The sequence below is a fragment of the Vicia villosa genome, linkage group LG3, assembly GCF_029867415.1.
Source record: "Vicia villosa cultivar HV-30 ecotype Madison, WI linkage group LG3, Vvil1.0, whole genome shotgun sequence".
Classification (NCBI taxonomy): domain Eukaryota; kingdom Viridiplantae; phylum Streptophyta; class Magnoliopsida; order Fabales; family Fabaceae; genus Vicia; species Vicia villosa.
The window spans coordinates 195,000,305-195,007,376 of NC_081182.1; the positions used below are offsets into that span (position 1 = coordinate 195,000,305).

At 31.7% G+C, this 7,072-nt stretch overlaps 1 long non-coding RNA gene across 1 annotated transcript; it reads left to right on the forward strand.

The window, feature by feature from the left end:
* The first annotated feature begins 3,986 nt into the window (after positions 1-3,986).
* Positions 3,987-6,092, forward strand: LOC131657076 (uncharacterized). Its single transcript, XR_009300462.1, has 5 exons — positions 3,987-4,930; positions 5,011-5,128; positions 5,214-5,393; positions 5,481-5,657; positions 5,749-6,092. It is a non-coding gene; the product is annotated as an uncharacterized LOC131657076 (long non-coding RNA).
* The last annotated feature ends 980 nt before the right edge of the window (positions 6,093-7,072 follow it).

Genomic DNA, 7,072 nt, shown 5'->3' on the forward strand with positions numbered 1-7,072 from the left:
TTTGGTTCATCTCGGATATAATATGATGTGAATAATTTGTATTGAAGAACCAGAAGTTTCTTCAATCCATTAAATTTTGTGTTTCTAAAGGAAAATAAAAATTTGAGAATTTATTTTTTTATGACATTAATTGTTGCATTGATTAAAATATCATGCATATGTCTCTACTCACAATCAGAAGTTTGTGAAATTATTTTTTCAAGTAATTAGACTAAGATCTTGTTTTCTGGATTTTTTTAGAAATTCTTGTATAAGTATCACATATATTATTAAAATTGATATTGAATATCATATAATATATGTTCATAAAAAGAAAATGGACCCGAAGATCCATTCTTTAGACGTCTAAAGTTAATTATATGGTTGATACTTATGAGATTATCAATTCTAAATTATATATTTGAAACACCCAAAGTATGATATTAAGATATTTATTCGCATTAAGCCAACAAGATACTATATCTTAGTCCTCCCTAATTTATTATAATAATTCTCATATTTGTGAATATTTGGATGTGTTGTGTATATTCCAAATGCTCCAATATAATACATTAAGATGAGTCGTGAAAGAATATTGGAAAAATATAATGACTCTCAATTTTGAGGATATAATTTGAGAAAATAGTCAAATACTTGATTGCAGCCCAGTAGATTGATTATCACTTGATAAATTAATTTTCCCAATATTAGGAGGAGGAAATAAGCAGTTGAAATCATGAACAAGAAGTTCAAATGAACAATTTAAAATAAATTTTTGACTTGATCCTCGTACAAATCAATATGAACTAAAAGTTCAAAATATTATTCATTTGCAAGGTTTATGAAATAAATTATCAACTGATAATACTCCACTCAAAGTGGATTCTCCTATTGGATAATATAATATTGCAAATGAGTTGTTGTTGCGTCTGAAGCGTGGTATGAAAGTCTGTTCTAATGTTAAAAGTCCTCTACTAAGAAAATAAACTAAAGATGACCCAAGTGAGGATATGAAAATGCTAAGAGCACTTTGACCTAATTTAATTTTCAGTTCTAGAAGAACAAATCAAGTACTTGAAATATGAAATTAAGAGATCTCGATAAATTATGTCATGGATGAAATGGAATGGAACCGAAATTGAGATAACCAAATAAAGTCAATATTGACAATGTCTTTGTATACAATATAGCGCTAAAAGTGATCAATGATAACGAGGATCATGAGTAAAAATCTATTAAAGATTGTAGACTAAGTGAAAATTGGCCAAAATAAATCTATCCAATTGAAGAAGAATTAAACTCACTTTACAAGTGACTCAATTTTGGACATGTAGTCCGAACACCTCAAGGTGTGAAGCTAATTGGATATAAATGAGTTTTTATGAAAAAGAAAAATAAGAATGATATAAAGTTTGATTTATTGCTCAATGATTTTCACAAAGACCTAAGATTGATTTTGATAAAACATATTCACCTGTAGTGGATTTAATCGATTTTTGATGATTAATTAGTCTTGTAACACATGAATGGCTTAATTTGAACATGATGGATGTAATGACATCTTATTTATATGGTTCACTTAATAGTGACATTTACATGAAACTCCCTGAAGGGTTCAATATACTTGAGGCATGTAATTGTGTATTTCGAGAAAACTACTACATCAAATTGAACAAGTCTCTCTATAGGCTGAAAGAATCTGGATGCATGTGGTATAATTGCCTCAGTGAATATTTACTAAATGATGAATATACAAATAACTCAATTTGTACTTGTATTTTCATAAAATGATGTGGAAAAGAATTTGTAATAATAGTTATCTATGTGGATGACATAAATATTATTGGAACTCCTGAAGAGCTTCCAAAAGCTATAAATTGTTTAAATAAAGAGTTTGAGATGAAGGATATAGAAAAGACAAAATATGTCTAGGTTTGCAAATTGAACATTTGGACAAAAGAATATTTGTATATCAAGAAGGCTATATAGAAAAGTGTTGAAATGATTCTATATGGACAAATGTCACATGTTGCTTACTCCAATATGGTTGTTAGATCATTAGACACGGAGAAATATCTTTTTAGGCCTCGAGAAAAGGATGAAAATTGCTTGGTCCTGAAGTACCATATCTCAGTGCAATTGGAGTACTAATGCACCTTTCTAATTATACACATCATGATATATCATTTGCGGTCAATCTATAAGTAAGATAGAATTATTCGCCTACACAAAGATATTGGAAAGAAGTCAAACATATACTTCGTTATCTTAGAGATGCTGGTTACTTGTGAGATTCTCACAATAGTAGATCAGAAACAGGTTATTTGTTTACATGTGATGGTACAACCATATCATGGAGATCTATGAAACAACTCATGGCAACAACTTCATCAAATCCTGCATAACTATTAGCACTGCATAAAGTCACTTCGAAGAAGACATTTTAAGCAACGACTACAAAGAATATCGTCACACATATAAATGTTTGCATGAGGGGGAGAAATACATATGTTTTGTACTCTTTTTCCCTTCACCATGGTTTTGTCCCACTGGGTTTTCTTGGTAAGGTTTTTAACGAGGCATTTCACATTCAAAGGATATTGTACTCTTTTTCCTTCACTAGAATTTTTCCCACTGAGTTTTCTCTAGTAAGGTTTTAATGAGGCATATCCTCAATAAACATCCAAGAGGGAGTGTTATGAATGATAGTAAATAGATGTGGATGTTCATTTTCCCTAATCTTTCTATATTCCTTAACTCCTATATATTAAGTTCCTAACCTTTGTGTATTCCTTGAGTTAGTGGTTGTTATTGGTCATGTACTATAAATATGGATCACGTTGCAATGTTAAGGTAACTTGAAAGAAGATGATAATACAATATCTTTTTCTCTCATTCATCTCTCCTTCATCTCTATATTGTTTTTGTTAATTTCATAACAAATTTATTATTTTAAAAGAGTTTAATACAATCTTTTATTTTATTCTTATAGATATTTTAAAAAAAATTCTTATAAATATTTAATTTTTCTTGCTGATGTGCCATCCTAATAATGCTTTTCTTTTTAATTTCCTTTTTTAATTTTATATCATAACTATAAAAAATAAATGGGAAAAAAGTAAAACAATATATTATAAGACACCATTAAATTTTATGTACATGTAAATATGCAGCAAAATTTTGGATATAATTTTTTTAGTAAATGAATTATGTAAATATATAATTAAATTATAACGTAAATAGTTTGTATAAATATAAGATTTTTTTGGAAATTTTTTGGTATAATCTCAGTAATCTATTTGGACTATTTTAAAATTAAGGACCCGTTTGTTTTGGCTTTTTTTAAAATGATTTTTATAGTGTTACAAAATTTTGTGAAAAAAAATTTTACAAAGAAATTTTTTATAAACGCTTCAAATGAAAATTTTGTTTGAATAGTTATTCTTAAAATGTGATTTTAGGTATTTCATCTATTTATGAGAAAAAAATATTGGATATCAAAATTTCAGAAAATCACTTAATTTTGAAGCTATTTTAAATAGATTTTCATAAAAATCATTTTTGAAATACAATTTTTTTTTTTAAAATTGCGATATTAACAAAATTTTGGTCTTCAATAATCTATGTTGATGTTCTAGGATGTCAAAATTAGTGTTTCAATTTAGAAAAAACAAATATAAAAAAACATGTAATATTTTTAAAAACGGTTTTGAAAAATGTATTTTAAAAAATACAAAGAAAAAATACATTTTTTTAAATCTGAAAGAAACAGTTCCTCAATATCTATAAATATTATCTACTATATATGAACACTCAATGCTCTGGAAAACTCCACACTACCCTTTACTATTTAATTGCCACATAACCACTTTTTCCACTTTTCATGTCATTTTCTACCCTTATCTTGACTATCTAATTATCCATGTATGTTTGGACTAAAACATAACTTCTATAATACACTCATTCTTAAAAAATATAAACCTTTTTCCGTTAAGATGTAACTTTTTTGTATCCTTTGGTTCTGAAAAATCATCTTTTTGTTCATGTAGCTGACACACTGCTCAAGGTTTCCATCCTTCTATTGTACCGTTCCATCACCAATTCTTTGTAAACCGGTCCTTCCTTTAGTTTCCCTTTCTCTCTATTTTGTGTTTCCTCTACCTAACCCTCCTTCAACTATATTTTGTTCTCTTCTTCTGCTCACGATCTACCTCTATTTTCATCTGCAAACGATCTCCCCTTCACCCATGGCGAGACCTTATGACATGGTTGGAGACAAACGAAAGAAAGGAGCTATGGAAGCTGACAGTGAAGATTCAGCATAATTGGAAAGTTACAATGACAAACAATGAGCATTTTGAGATGGTCATAGTTGACAAACAAGTGAGTTATGTGTTTGTTTACACCATTATGTTTTTACCTCTTTTGTATTTTTATGGTTGTTTCAATCATGTTAAGATCTGATAGAAACTATTTCTTGAATCTGTACTACCATTGTATATATTTTTCCTGCTCTGTTGTATGCTTATGACTATGGTTGCCATGAAAGTGGTGGGATAGCATGAATGTTTAACTGAAAAAGCTTACACCTTTACAAAGTTTTCTTTAGTTCTTGAAATGTTTAGCTCAACCAAAAAAGATGCTGCACTAACAAAATTCTCAAAGGCTTCCCACTTACCACTATCAGAAATTATTGTATTGTCTGAAGTACGTCGCAAGCCCAAGAGCTTTATAGTTGAATGCCCATACTACACACCCGGTAAATAACATTTTAGTATGTCTATCTTTTGCATCCAACAATGTGTGTTACCTTTGCTACAATGGACAAGCTTATTCCTGATACAAATGGATGGTACTATAAGGCTTGCCATAAATGTCCTCAAATGGCTAAGGGAGACAACCCACCTTATTTTTGCAAAGACGGACACAGGACTGAGGCTGAAATCTGGAGGTCATCTTACCTGCATACTCTGATGACAACTACGTCCCCTTTGTTATTTTTTCATTCTCACCACTATTTATTTTGTTTAGGTTTCGTACGTGTTGAAGTAGTTCACGATGATTCAGCTGGAAGTTTGTTTTCTGAGACCGTGAGGCCGCTGAACTGTTAGAAACATCTGCGGCAGCTCTTCGTTCGACCATGGTTGAGGTGATTTAAACAACACAACTCTTGTTTTTTCATGCCTTATGTTTACTGTATTTAACACTTAACTTATTAAACATTTGTATATCAGAGTGGAATCACTGATCCACTGGACTATCCCCTTGCACTGGACGCATTATTGGGGATAAAGTTTGCTTTCAAGATTAATTTGAACCCTCGCTTTAAAAATGGTTCTGTTGTCATGTATCTCCGGGACAAACAAATTATTGATCAACTTGAAGGAAAAGATGTTGCTATTGGATCTGAGGAGGTTGTCACCTTATATTTTAAGAAACAAGTATAATTTCTCATTTATATATTATGTTGGAAAATACTAATCATGCTTCTTTTACAACAGACATTTCTCAACCTTGAGGCCACTACTCAATCTGAAATGGTATAAATTCTATCCACCAAATTGATCATCTATTGTTTATTTCCTAAATAAAATATCAAGACTTTATGAAGTATGTTTCTGCATAAATTGGAGAGCATTGGCGAGGATGTTTCCTTGGATAATTTACAACCTCAAACGGTATGGTGGATTTCCATATACCGATCCTGAGCGTAATGGGAATCCAATCTCGCTTTCTAATTATTTGTCCTCTTTGGTTTTTATCGAATAGGAAGGGGAAATCTCCTCGTCGCCTATTCCCGATCCGGTCACACCTTTGGAAAATGTCAAGAGGATGCCTTCCGAAGACGCGGTTGAATCACCGATGCAAACTCTCAGCGAAGGTGACCTATCATCAACAAAGGTCAACAAGGTGGCCAAGCGTGGATAAAAATCTGCAACTTAAACCATGTTTTCCCTGTCAGCAACATAACCAACGTTTTGTATGCCATTTTGGATAATTTTTTTGTCAGAAAGGCTAAACGTGCAACAAGTTCCAGCTGGGTTGTTTTGTGGATGTACAAGGTTTATAACCTTTAGAACATTGGAGCTTATTTCTCATCAATGACCTTGGTAGCTCTCACATTACTTTTCTTTTGTATTATTAAACCTTATTTGCAACATTATTAATATGCTTTTATGTTTCTATACCATAGTCCCAACCTAACGTCAAACCCAATTAAGATATCACATACTAAAATTGTTACAACAATATTTATATTACTTCTCAACCTTTCTTAATAATTTCTGAACTACTTATATCCAATATCTTAAAAGTATGTGTGAGATATTGGATCGAACTCTAGTATGGTCGAAGGGTAGCTTCTTGGTTCGACAGGATTAAGCATGAAGTCGAAGGTTGTTCACATGCTTGTGTCGAAGATGCTAGGGTTGTTAGCATGTTAAATTAGGTTTTAGTGTTTAAACCCTAATTTGTTAAGTTAGCTTGTTTATTAAGTTGGCTTGTGTAATGGGCCTTGTGGAAAAAGCCCATTAGTTAGTATGTTAGGTTTTATTATAAATAACATACTAGTCTCTCATCATTGCTAAGCTGCAAATCCTAATTTAGGGTGAGAGAGGTTATTTGTTATTCTTGTAAACTTGTAATCTTGTTCTAAGAGAAAGTGAAAGAATAGCAGTTATAACCAATTCTTGTGTTCCTCTTCTTCCTTGTCCTTTATTCTTCCTTGTTTTATACTTTGTTCTTGGCATTGAATTCACAACAAATTGGTGCGGTGAGCGTGGAGAAGATGCCTTCAACAAAGTATGAGATTGAAAAGTTCACTGGAGTGAATGATTTCGGTCTGTGGCGCTTGAAGATGAAAGCCCTACTGGTTCAGCAGGGTTGTTTGGAAGCGTTGAAGGGAGAGGCAGCCATGAATGCTGCATTAACGGTAGCGGAGAAGACAACTATGATCGAGAAAGCACACAGCGCAATTCTGTTGAGCCTTGGTGATAAGGTTCTACGACAGGTATCAAAGGAGACGACGGCATCAGGGTTATGGGCGAAACTTGAAAGTTTGTATATGACCAAATCGCTGGTAAATCGACTCTAC